The 11,870-nt window shown below is 38.5% G+C and overlaps 1 pseudogene; it reads left to right on the forward strand.

Annotated features, from left to right (window-relative positions):
- LOC122117458 overlaps positions 1-11,232 on the forward strand; it is a 69,448-nt pseudogene extending 58,216 nt beyond the window's left edge.
- The last annotated feature ends 638 nt before the right edge of the window (positions 11,233-11,870 follow it).

Consider the following 11,870-nt stretch of genomic DNA (forward strand, 5'->3'; position numbering starts at 1 on the left):
GAGAAAGTTTTCTTCCTTGTGAGTTTTTGGAATCAAATAGTCTTAGTTCAGATTCTGATTCTGTCAGAAACTAGCTGTGTGCTCTGCATCAGGTCATTTGAGAAGTCAATTTCTTATATATTAAAAAAAAAAAAAAAAGAGCCAGGCACTGGTGGCTCACACCTGTAATCCTAGTTTCTCAGGAAGCTAAGATGTGAGGATCATGACTCAAATCCAGTTTGGGCAGGAAAGTACTTGAGACTCTTATCTCCAATAAACTACTCAGAAAAACCTGGAAGTGGGGCTGTGGCTCAAGTGGTAGAGTGCCAGCCTTAAACAAAAGAAGTTCAGAGACAGTGCCCAAGACCAGAGTTCAAGCCCCAGCACCAGCAAAAATAAAAATAATACCGCCCCCCCCCCCCCCAATAAGCTGGATGCCAGTGGCTCACACCTGTAATCCTAGGTACTAGGTAGGCTGAGATCTTAGGATCTTGGTTCAAAGCTATCCCGGGCAGAAAAGTCCGTGAGACTCTTCTTTCCAATTAACCACTCAAAAACCAGAAGTGACACTGTGGCTTAAGTGGTAGAGTGCTAGCCTTGAGCACAAAATGTCCGAGGCCCTGAGTTCAAGCCCCATAGCCAACCAAAAACAAAAACAAAAAAACCCCAAAAATCCCCACTACTTCTTAAGGACCTTGTGAAGACTGTATGTAGTAATGCATGTAAATGTTCTTTGGAGTATGAGTTTTTGCCCACTTACTCCTTCTACCTTCTGAAACTCCTCCTCCTTCCATAGATACTAGACTACATGTGCCCCCTGCCTGGGTGAATTGGTCTTTTCCCATCCCTATTCTATATAAATAAATGCAAATCAAGGAAGCACCAGGTAGAAAAGTAGGCTTGCACCACATCTGATGAATTTTAGCATTGTAAGAAAACAACAAAGGAGTTGGGATCAGATAGCTCAATAGGACAAAATAAATGTGTATTCCCTCCTTTTGATATTAATTTTTCCATAGATTCCTTCCCATTGAACAAAATAGCACAGGAAACCTAACTATTGTGCACAAGTTGGGCTAAAATTACTATATATTTTTTTAATCTGGTGGGAAAAGAAACCTTGAACTATAGTTGAAAGTATTCAATGTGTTAGAAAGGTAAAAACACTTGATACATTATAAGGAGGAAGCAGATTCAAGGTAAGAGCTCTAGACTGGGGATTAACAGTCCTGGCCCTGACACCGACTAACCTTCAATAGGCCACTGTTCCTAGCTTGCTCCATTATTCAAATGAAAAATGTAAGCGTTGAACTTATCCCCTTATTCTTTGAAATTCAACAATTTTTTCCATTGAAAAATTCCACTCCTTAGGAACTTTAAAAAATATTTTACCATTTCTATGTCAATTATAAGATGGTTTTAGGTATATTTTAAAATATTTTGGATCTATATTTTTATTTATTTATTTATTTGTCAGTCATGGGGCTTGAACTCTGGGCTTGGGCACTGTTGCTCAGCCCTTCAGCTCAAGGCTAGGGCTCTGTCACTTGAGCCACAACGCCACTTCCAGTTTTCTGAGTGGTTTATTGGAGACAGGAGTCTCACAGATGTTCCTGCCTGGGCTGGCTTTGAACCACAATCCTCATAGAATTACAGGCATGAGTCACTTGTGCCTGGCTAGATCTGTATTTTAATAAAAATATATTAAATTAATTTTAATAAAATTATTATGTGATTTAAATATAGATTTAAATATAGATTACTAAGCAAGTATTCCTTTTATTTTAATTCTGAGTTAAAAAACATTATTATCTCCAAGTCAGTTTTTATTTAGCAAGTTTTTATTTTCAATTTTTTTTAATTTCATGAACTATGACATTATGATGGATGGATTAACTGTTATTTTTTTTTACTTTGGTCTCATATTAAAGAGAATATAATTTTGGTCTCTATGGAATGGCATGTTTGAGAATTATAATTAAGTCTTACTTAAAAACCATACAAGGACCTGGTGCTGGTGGCTCATGCCTGTAATCCTAGCTACTAAGGAGGCTGAGATCTGAGAATTGCAGTTCCAAGCTAGCATGGGCAAGAAAGTTAGTGAGACTCTTATCTCCAATTAACTACCAAAATGCCAGAAGTAGATCTGTGGCTCAAGTGGTAGAACACAAAAGCCCAGGGATAGGGCCCAGACCCTGAGTTCAAGCCCCAGGATGGGAATTTTTTTTTAAGCCATACAAAGTATATCAGTGTTATGTTCTTACAAGATATGGATTCTGAGTTTTTGGAGGGAGGGGAAGAAATATATCATCCTTGGTGTTGGTTCTAGAGATTAGATAGTTAAATTGAAAATAAATTTATTGTTATTCTATTCCAAGGTACTATTGGTTTGTATTCATGAGGGTATGCTGAAAATTTCCTTGATATGTTCTGAAAAGCATTACCTTAGAATCCATTCACCTGTCTGTGAATGGCATAAGAGCACAGCATTGAGGAGAAGGTACTGGCATTGAAGTAGAAGGCCCATATTTAAGTTTTGGTACCATATCTACTTTTAGAATACAGATCAAATCACTTAATTTTCAGCCTTAGGTTTCTCATCATAAAATTAGAATAATTATTTGTCTTCTCTCTATGGTTGAGTCTTCCTAAAAACCAAATAAAATTAAGTCAATGACATGATATTGAACATTTTGCTGTAATAATTATTACATGAATGTTTATTCATTATGTAGCATTTTATTATGTAGCATTTTATGATGTATATGCTAATACTAGGGCTTTAACTCAGGGCCTAGGTGCTGTCTCTTAGCTTTTTTGCTCAAGGTCAGGACACTCTACCACTTAGGGCATACCACCACTTCTGGTTGGCTGGGGTTTTTTTGGGGGGGAGGCATATTTATTTATTTGGGTGGTTAATTGGAGATGGTATCTCATGGACTTTTCTGTCTAAACTGGCTTTGAATCACAATTCTCAGATCTTAGGCTTCTGAGTAGCCTGACCCACCACAACTGCCTATGTACCATTTGACAGGGTAAGTTGACTGAAGTGACAACCGGGGGGGGGGGGGGGGGGGCTAAAAATTTAAGGAAGCACTTACTCTCAGAACTGTGCAAATACAGAGTGTGTCTTGAGAGTGACTCCTTAAATTTTGAGTCCCTGCTGATTCCTCACTCTCTCCCTGATAGTTCAGGCCTAGGTATATGGCCATAAGAATCTAGATGCAAGTCTGATTTCTGAAAGCCTTTTTTTATTTTTATTTTTTTATTTTTTATTTTTGCTTATGTGGTGCTGAGGAATCGAACCCAGGGCCTCTGGCATGCAAGGCAAGCGCTCTACCACTGAGCCAACTTCCCAGCCCCTGAAAGCCTTTTTTTAAAAAATGAAATTCAGTACATTTAAGGTATTTAGGAGCAACTGTATACCTACTAGTTTTCAAAAGCTATGAAACTGCTGGTAGGATGAAATATTACTTCTCTAATTTCTTTTTATTGATTATATTATACTACTTATATCTGTGAGCAGTTAGATGTTACAAAATAAACTCATTTTTATCGTCAGATACTTTCCTGAAGGTAGTTTTCCATCATGATAGGTTACTATATGATACCATGTCTACATTCTTATTTTCTGGAATTGGTAATATTGAATTTGAATACTAAAGCTTTCAGCTTCAGCTTCTTTAAACTGCTTGCTTTTAAGGTAGAAATGATTTGCTTGGCAAGTAAATAAGATATCACAAACATTTTTAAAATTCCAGAGAAAAATGAATATGAAAACTGTAGTTCCAGGCTGAGAGCTAGATTCCTAGAAATAAACATGAATTCCCCTGCTATTGAACTAGACCCATTTCATCCACTGTGTAGTATGCCAAGTTGTAAGTTGCAGAGAGTTTATTTGGGAAGTGGCCAAGGATGGAGACAGGAAGGCATGGAACAAGGTCAAATCTACCTCCCCAGAACAAGGCTTAGGGACATATATAGGATAAAGAAGAAATGTGATCTAATTTGTGAGGAAAGATGATTAGAAGTTAAGAAAAGCAAAGCAATTATGTTCTGTGTATGTGTAATAAATGATAGCTCTTACGAGGCAATATGGTGGCTTTTCTCTTTGTTTTGAGGGCAGAGTTATTGGTCCCTTGAAATCAAAGAAGTCACAGGTGAGATATTGAATAGGCCCAAGTGAAGAATTAGTTGTTTTAACAAAAGAGTCCTTCAAGCTCCAGAACAACCATTAGCATCGTGACCCATAGATCAGAGGTGTTCTCTACAGCAAGAGAGAGCTAGAAGATTAATAATAAATTATTCAGCTATATGGACTAAAATTAGTGAAGTTTAAAGTCAACAAAAAGCAGTAACTAAAAGCAAGTGAATTTTGAGAGTTTATTCAGGTCCTCTGTACAAATGGCCCAGATTCAGCCTCTATGCACAAACAGATTTTTCAAGAGCTGTTCACATGCCCTTGCTTCTGACGTGAGGTTTTCAGGTTAAGAATGAACTAACAAACTTCTCCATGAGTTCTTTAAACAAAGAAAGCCAGTGTTTGAGTTAGATGCATATTTAGAACTTTTAAAAGTGCTTGCTTATAGAAGTTTAAACTTTGTAGCCTCCTTTTTTTATTTTGCTTTTTCATGCAGCTATTAAAAGGTTTGACCAACAATTTTTTTCCTATAGTTGTCTAATTGTCCATATGTAGGATTTGAGAGATTTTATTTCCTAACGTTTTATATTTAATCTCCTCTGCTCCTTAAGTATTGCCATATTTTATTTTAGTTTGAAGCTAAATTTGTCACTTAAGAACGGTGTTTTTGAAAAGAGATGAAATAGAGTCAGAGTGAATGGCAAACTTACAGAAGCTAAAGAACTGGTAAGTAGAGAGATTCCTCAGGAAATGTGGCCTAGAGTGAAAACATTGATGAGATACTCTTTATTTTATGTGATTAATAAAAGAAGAAAATCTGGGCGCTGGTGGCTTACACCTGTAATCCTAGCTACTCAGGAGGCTGAGATCTGAGGATTGAAATTCAAAGCCAGCCTGGGCAGGAAAAACCGTGAGACTCCTATCTCCAATAAACCACTAGAAAACCAGAAGTGGTGCTGTAGCTCAAGCGGTAGAGTGCTTGCCTTGAGCTAAAGAGCTGAGGGACAGCGCCCAGGGCCAGAGTTCAAGCCCCACGACCAACAAAAATAAAGAAATAAAAAATAAATAGAATAAATAGAAGAAAAGCTTGAGGCCATTTTCTTACATTTGCTATTTTAACAGATTATCAACAACATGTTGCATATTTAAACTATTTTTCCCTCTAATGTGAAATGTAGATACATTTATGAGCAAGAACTTTGGTACCACAATGAACAACCATATCAAACTAAGTACGTCATTTGGGTATGTTTCCTCTATCACTCAGCATTGTGTAATTTGGTTTCTATTATCTCCCAGAAATGTCCTAAGTTGGCCAGGACATAATAAGCTATCTGCTAGATGTGGAGGTTGTTAAAGATGAAGGAATTTAAAATTTAAACAGAAGTTTCAACTCTACCAAAATACCACACAGACTTACCCGAGATTTAAAATGAACTGTATTCTGTTTTTGTCTTTTCTTTTTTTGGTACTGGGTATCAAATCCAGGGTGTTGCACTTGCTATGCAAGTGCTTTGCCACTGAGCTACATACCAGCCCCATGAACTTTATTCTGAATGCTTAAAAGTTGGGAATTTTTCCCTCTTCTTTTATGTGTTTGGACTTTCAAAGGTGAACAGGCTTACTTTTATAATCAAAGAGTAGAGAAAACAAGAATGCATTCATATGAGGATTTAAATCCTCCTAGTCTCTGCTATGTTGGAGGAGTGTTGGGATCTCAGCAGGGCATCAAAGCAGCCTTGGGTGGGACTATGGATTCTAAATAATGGAGCTGAGTATGGTAAATGTGTACAATCTAGATTGGCTTAGTATGGTCTCACTCGCCCATATTCATCAACTATTCATTACCAAGCATGACAACTAAGTACAAAGTGTTGTGTGAAGAGCTATACAGCCAAGATAAAAGGAGCTCCAACATGGAGCTGTTCTAGAAGAATTCTTTAATTAGCACTATGATAGGAGTTACAAAGAAACCACAAAATTCTTAGAGAGTTTGTAATGACAGACCCTGATATCATGTTAAGGGAAGGGAACTCAAGGACGGCTGGTGTGAGGAAGTTATATATCTAAATCTAAAGTGAGAGGCAATCAGCCAAACATGAACGGTGAAGAAAGGGGGTGTGTGTGTTTGTGTGTGTGTGTGTGTGTGTGTGTGTGTGTGTGTATGCTACTACTGGAACTTGAACTCAGGTACTCTTTCCTGGCTTTTTCTATTCAAGGCTGGTTCTCCACCACTTGAGCTACACCTCTACTCGTAGCTTTTTGCTGGTTAGAGATCAGTGTCTCACTGATTTGTCTATCATAGCTGACTTTGAACCATAATCTTCATATTTCAGACTCCTGAGTAGCTAGGATTACAGGTATTTTTATAGAAGTATTCATTTCAAAAATGCCCAGAAATAGGAAAACACATGCTAGTGTTAAGAAACACAAGACCATTATGGATGAGCCTAGAAAAAGGAGCTACTTTTTAAAAATCTTTTAAAGAGATTTGCATTTGAAGAATACTTTACTCTATGGAATATGGATTAGTGTGGGCTAGAGGAGAGAAGAGCCCTATCAGAGCTTATTACCTTCCTCCAGGTGGGAGAGAATGGATTCCAGGTAGTCTCTAGATGAGTTGTGGCAATAGTCTTGGGTCAGGATATCCAAGTTATAGAGATAGTTTTAAAGTATAGTTGACAAGAATTGCTCTCTGGTTGGGGCTGGGAAGTTGGCTCAGTGGTAGAGCCTTGCCTTGCATGCCTGAGGCCCTGGGTTCGATTCCTCAGCACCATATAAGCAAAAAGAAAAAAAAAGCTGGAAGTGGTGCTGTGGCTCAAGTGGTAGAGTGCTAGCCTTGAGCTGAAGAGCTGAGGGACAGTGCTCAGGCCCAGAGTCAGGCCCCACAACCGGACCAAAAAAAAAAAAAAAAAGAATTGCTCTCTGGTTATTTAAGAGAGAAATTATAAATTGTCAAGAATGACTCCCAAGGCTAGATGTTCCTCAGTGTCAGAGCATGTACAAGGCTCTGGCTTATTTCAGCTCTACTAAAATAAAACAAATAAATGAAAACAAAGCCCTCTTGTTATTAAGGTTGTATAAACTGCTAGGACATCTCCCCACGTTATGGCTCTCTGAAGTGGGCAAAACATTCATTATCACTTTATAGATTTTTTAATGAATAAATCAAGCAATTGAGTGGCAACTCCACTTATGTAGTGATGCCAACTGGACTTCTGTATCTGAATCAGTATTTGAATTATGAAAGCAGTGATTCTCAGTGTAGATTCTGTTTTGTATTGGGAAGCCTGATAATGATGTGTTGTTTGCTTCAGGATTTGCTGTTCAAATGTTCCTATTATCACTTGAAATGTCAGATGACATCTTACTTTGCTACTGGCAGTTCAGACTCCACGGTAATGACAATAAAGAATAGTAGCATACACAGAAAACTGTTTCTGGCTAGGAAAACCCCACCCTAAAATGTAACTTAGATGTTCCATTCTTGCCATCCTTAGTGGGTTGTGTTAATGTTTACTTTCTTGCTCTGATTATTTAATTTGTCCTCCACCTTATTCTTGCTCTATAAATGACTCCTCTCCCCAGCAGAAATTTTCAAAGAACAGTACAACATGTATATTCTTCAGGTGTCTCAGAAATGTTATTTGTGTTCAAGAGCACCTCCTCCAGTCTCCATCCAACACTGTTCTTCTTAGTCTGCTATGCCTGAAATGGGGGAGGTGATGGCTTGCCACTCTTTCTCTTTGGTGCCTTGTCAGCCTTTCTTGCTCTATCAAACCAGTACAGCTTTCTGTATGTAACAGTCCAGTCATTAAATTCTCTTCAGCAAAACCATTCTGAGCATGTTTTATTCTCCAAACTTGACGGAGTTTTCTATTTCTTCTTATATTTGTCATTGCTTGTTTTATACATTTCAAGGCTATATTGTTAAATTGCAAAACATTAAGTTTAGAAATCATAAACCATAAGTTTATGATTGATGGGTCTCCTGGATTGGTAGTTCTTTTGCATATTATTTTTTGGAAAATACGATTTTGACTAATAGTAACTAATGGATAAATAAGTCTCCTTTGGGTTTGTATTTATTGCTCATATTATTTTCTTTTAGGCTATTGCTTTTCAACCTTCTGTGTTTTTTGTTTCAAAGTAAGTTTTTTTTCTTTTTCTATTTTATTTTCAAAGTAAGTTTTTAAAAGTTTATAATTTGATGGGGCTGGGAAGGTGACTCAGTGGTAGAGTGCTTGCCTTGCATGCATGAGGCCCTGGGTTCGATTCCTCAGCACCACATAAGCAGAAAAAGCTGGAAGTGGCACTATAGCTCAAGTGGTAGAGCACTAGCCTTGAGCTGAAGAGCTGAGGGACAGCACCCAGGCCCAGAGTTCAGGTCCCACAACTGGCAAAAAATAAAATAAAAATAAAAATAAATAAAAGTTTATAATTTGAATGTTTTTGTTGCTATTTGTTTTAAAAGATTTTTGAGACAATATGTCACTATCCAACCCAGGCCTGCCCTTGAACTCTCCATCTTCCTGCTTCAGCTTCTAGAGATCAGCAGTGGGCTGACAATTCCAACTTTCTAATCTTCTAATCACTTGGTTTTTCCGGTACCTGTTCCACCTTGAAGTTATCTAGGGACTTCACTAGGAATCACCTCATCACCATAAACTCAGGTGCTGATAAGCAGAATTTATTTTCAGTGCTGTTAATCCAGCACAAGCATGCGTGATTAATAAACTAGCTACATCCCTAGCCTACTGAGATATTATTGAAAGGAGCTTATTATGAATGACAAAAGGGAAACCATACAACTTATGTATCTTTAGGTTTGGCTTATTTCATTTAATATAATTTTTCCCAAGTCTTTCTATTTACTTATGAATGGAACAATGTCATTCTTTTGGATGGAAGCATAGAATCCCATTTTGCATATATACCACATTTTCTTGATCCATTTGTTCAATGTGGGAGTCTTCGTTGATTCCATATCTTAATTATGGTAAACAAATGCTGCAATGAACATGATTGTGGCTGGTGGTTTTAGTGTGGCCTGCTTTGTGGTCAATTGGATAAATGCCCAGGAGTGGGATTTCTGGGTCATAGGGAAGTTCTATGTTTAGTCTTTTGCAGAATTTCCATACTGCTTTCCAGAGTGGTTGAACCAGTTTACATTCCCACCAACCGTGTGGTAGTCTGCCTTTGGCCACATCTCTACCAGCATCTGTTATTGTTGGTTTTCTTGATAATGGCCATTCTAACTGGGTGAGGTGGAATCTTAATGTTGCTTTGATTGCAATTCTTTTATGGCCAGAGATGTTGAATATCTCTGTCTATTGGTCATTCTTATTTCTTCTTTGGAGAAGTCTCCCTTTAAGTCTTTAGACTATTTATTAATTGGGTTGTTGTTTCTTTGAGGATTTGTTTTTGGGAGGTTTAATTTTTTGAGCTCTGAGAATATTTTACATATGAGGCACTTGTCTGATGCATAGCTAGTAAAGATCTTTTCCATTCTATGGGCTTTCTATTTATCTTGCTAGCTATGTCCTTTGCCATGCAGAAACTCTTTAGTTTGATGCAATCCCATTTATCTAGTCTTTCTTTGATTCGTTGTGATTCTGGATCACATCTGAAGTTTTGACCTGTGCCAAGGAGCCTTAGTGTTTCCTCTGTTCCTTCCTGTAGTATTTTCAAATTATCTGCTCTTCAATTGAGGTCTTTGATTAATTTGGAATTCATTCTGGTGTAGGGTGATATATAAGGATCTAGCTTCAGCTTTCTGCACATGTATAGACAATTCTGCCAGCACCATTATGTGCCTATAAATCTACAAGTAAACCCAAAGGATAGTAAAAGACAAAAAATTACACTCGGACATATTAATTCAACAACATTCTAAACATTCACAAGTAAGAACAAAGGAGGATATTCTTAGGAGAGGATCTCAAGGGCTCAATAGCATGTGCATGTGATCAAATAAAACGATGCTTATTGACATAAACTCCAAGAAATGGAAACGAGAGGCTTTTTATTGTGCTGTTTGCGGTTCTTCTCTTCCTCCTCCTCCTCTACCTACTTCTTCTCTTCCTCCTCCTCCTCCTATTTTTCCCCTTTGTCGCTGATTTTTTATTTCTGTATCCTTTGTGTTGTATGTAAGTTTATATCTTATTTGAGGAGGGGAAGAAGCAGCATCGAAACCATGGGACAAGGGTGAACTAATTCAGCAGTGGAACCCACTAGATGTTATCTTGGAAATGAACTATACAAATTGGGGAGGAGTGGAGGTGAGAGGGGAAAAAACTGGGAGAAAATGAGGGAGGGGGTGACACTGTTCAAAAAACAAATGTACTCAATACCTGACTTAGGTAACTGTAATCCCTCTGTACATTACCTTTACAATAAAAATTAAAAAGTAAGAGTCAGATGGGTGCAGAAATGCTTCTGGAAGGATTGCCGTGATAGCCATGCAGGGAGAGCCCCAGGTGCAGTTCAAGCTCATCCTGGGCCTGGTGGGCGACAGCGGAACTGAGAAGATGAAGTTCATGAAGTATCACCTGACGGGCGAGTTTGAGAAGAAGTATGTAGCCACGCTGGGCATCAAGGTCCACCCCATCGTCTTGCACACCAACCGAGGGCCCATCAAGGTCAACATGTGGGACAAGGCTGGACAGGATAAGTTCCTCAGCCTGAGAAATGGTGACTACATCCAAGCCCAGTGCGCCATCCTAATATTTGATGTAACATCAAGAGTTATTTACAAGAATGTGCCCCACTGGCCTAGGGATCTGTGCTTGTGTGTGAGAGCATCCCCATTGTGTTGGGTGGCAATGAAGTAAACATCAAGGACAGGAACGTGAAGGCAAAGTCTGTTGTCTTCCACCAGAAAAAGGATCTTCAGTACTAAGACATCACGGCCAAAAGCAACCACCAAAAGCTCTTCCTCTGGCTCACCAGAAAGCTCATGGGAGACCCTGACTTGAGTTTCTCCATGCCTGCTCTTGCCCCACCAGAGGTAGTCTTGGATCCAGCCTTGGATGAACATGACCCAGAGGTTGCTCAGACCACAGCTCTCCAGGATGAGGATGATGACCTGTGAGAAAGTGAAGCTGGAGCCAGTGTCACAAGTCTACTTTTATAGGCAGCTGTCCTGGGACGTCAATGGTGCCCATGTGTGCCACTTTATCATCCAGCCAAGCAGAACATGTGCTTCATCTTTGGGATGCTGAAGGAGATGAATGGGCATCGGATTGAATGTGGCAGTTAAATACCTTCACTTTTTTTTACTTGAATACTTAGCTGTTTGGAACACAGTTGTTTCCTTCTTGAGTTTCAAAGATAAGACGGCTACAGTCATATCACAATACCCAGTGGTAAAACCTTGTTTGTTATTCCCATTCCTTTGTTTAGAATCAGAATAAAGTTGTATGTCAAGTACCTAAAATAAATTAATTAATTAAATTTAAAAAAGAAAAGAAGCCCTGGGTGTCAGTGGCTCACTCACACGTGTCATCCTAGCTGCTCAGGATGCTGAGATCTGAGAATCATGATTCAAAGCCAGCCCCATGAGACTCTTATCTCCAGTAAACCACCAGAAAACCAGAAGTGTCTCTCTTTTTTTTTTTAAATTTTATTTTATTTTATTTGTGAACTTACTGTACAGAGGGGTTACAATTACATGGGCAGGATAATGCGTACATTTCTTACCAAGCATTGCAGCCTCCTCCTTTGGTTTACCCTTCACATCCCTTCCCAG

Source organism: Dipodomys spectabilis, unplaced genomic scaffold (genome assembly GCF_019054845.1).
Source record: "Dipodomys spectabilis isolate Male_0828 unplaced genomic scaffold, ASM1905484v1 ptg000141l, whole genome shotgun sequence".
Lineage (NCBI taxonomy): Eukaryota > Metazoa > Chordata > Mammalia > Rodentia > Heteromyidae > Dipodomys > Dipodomys spectabilis.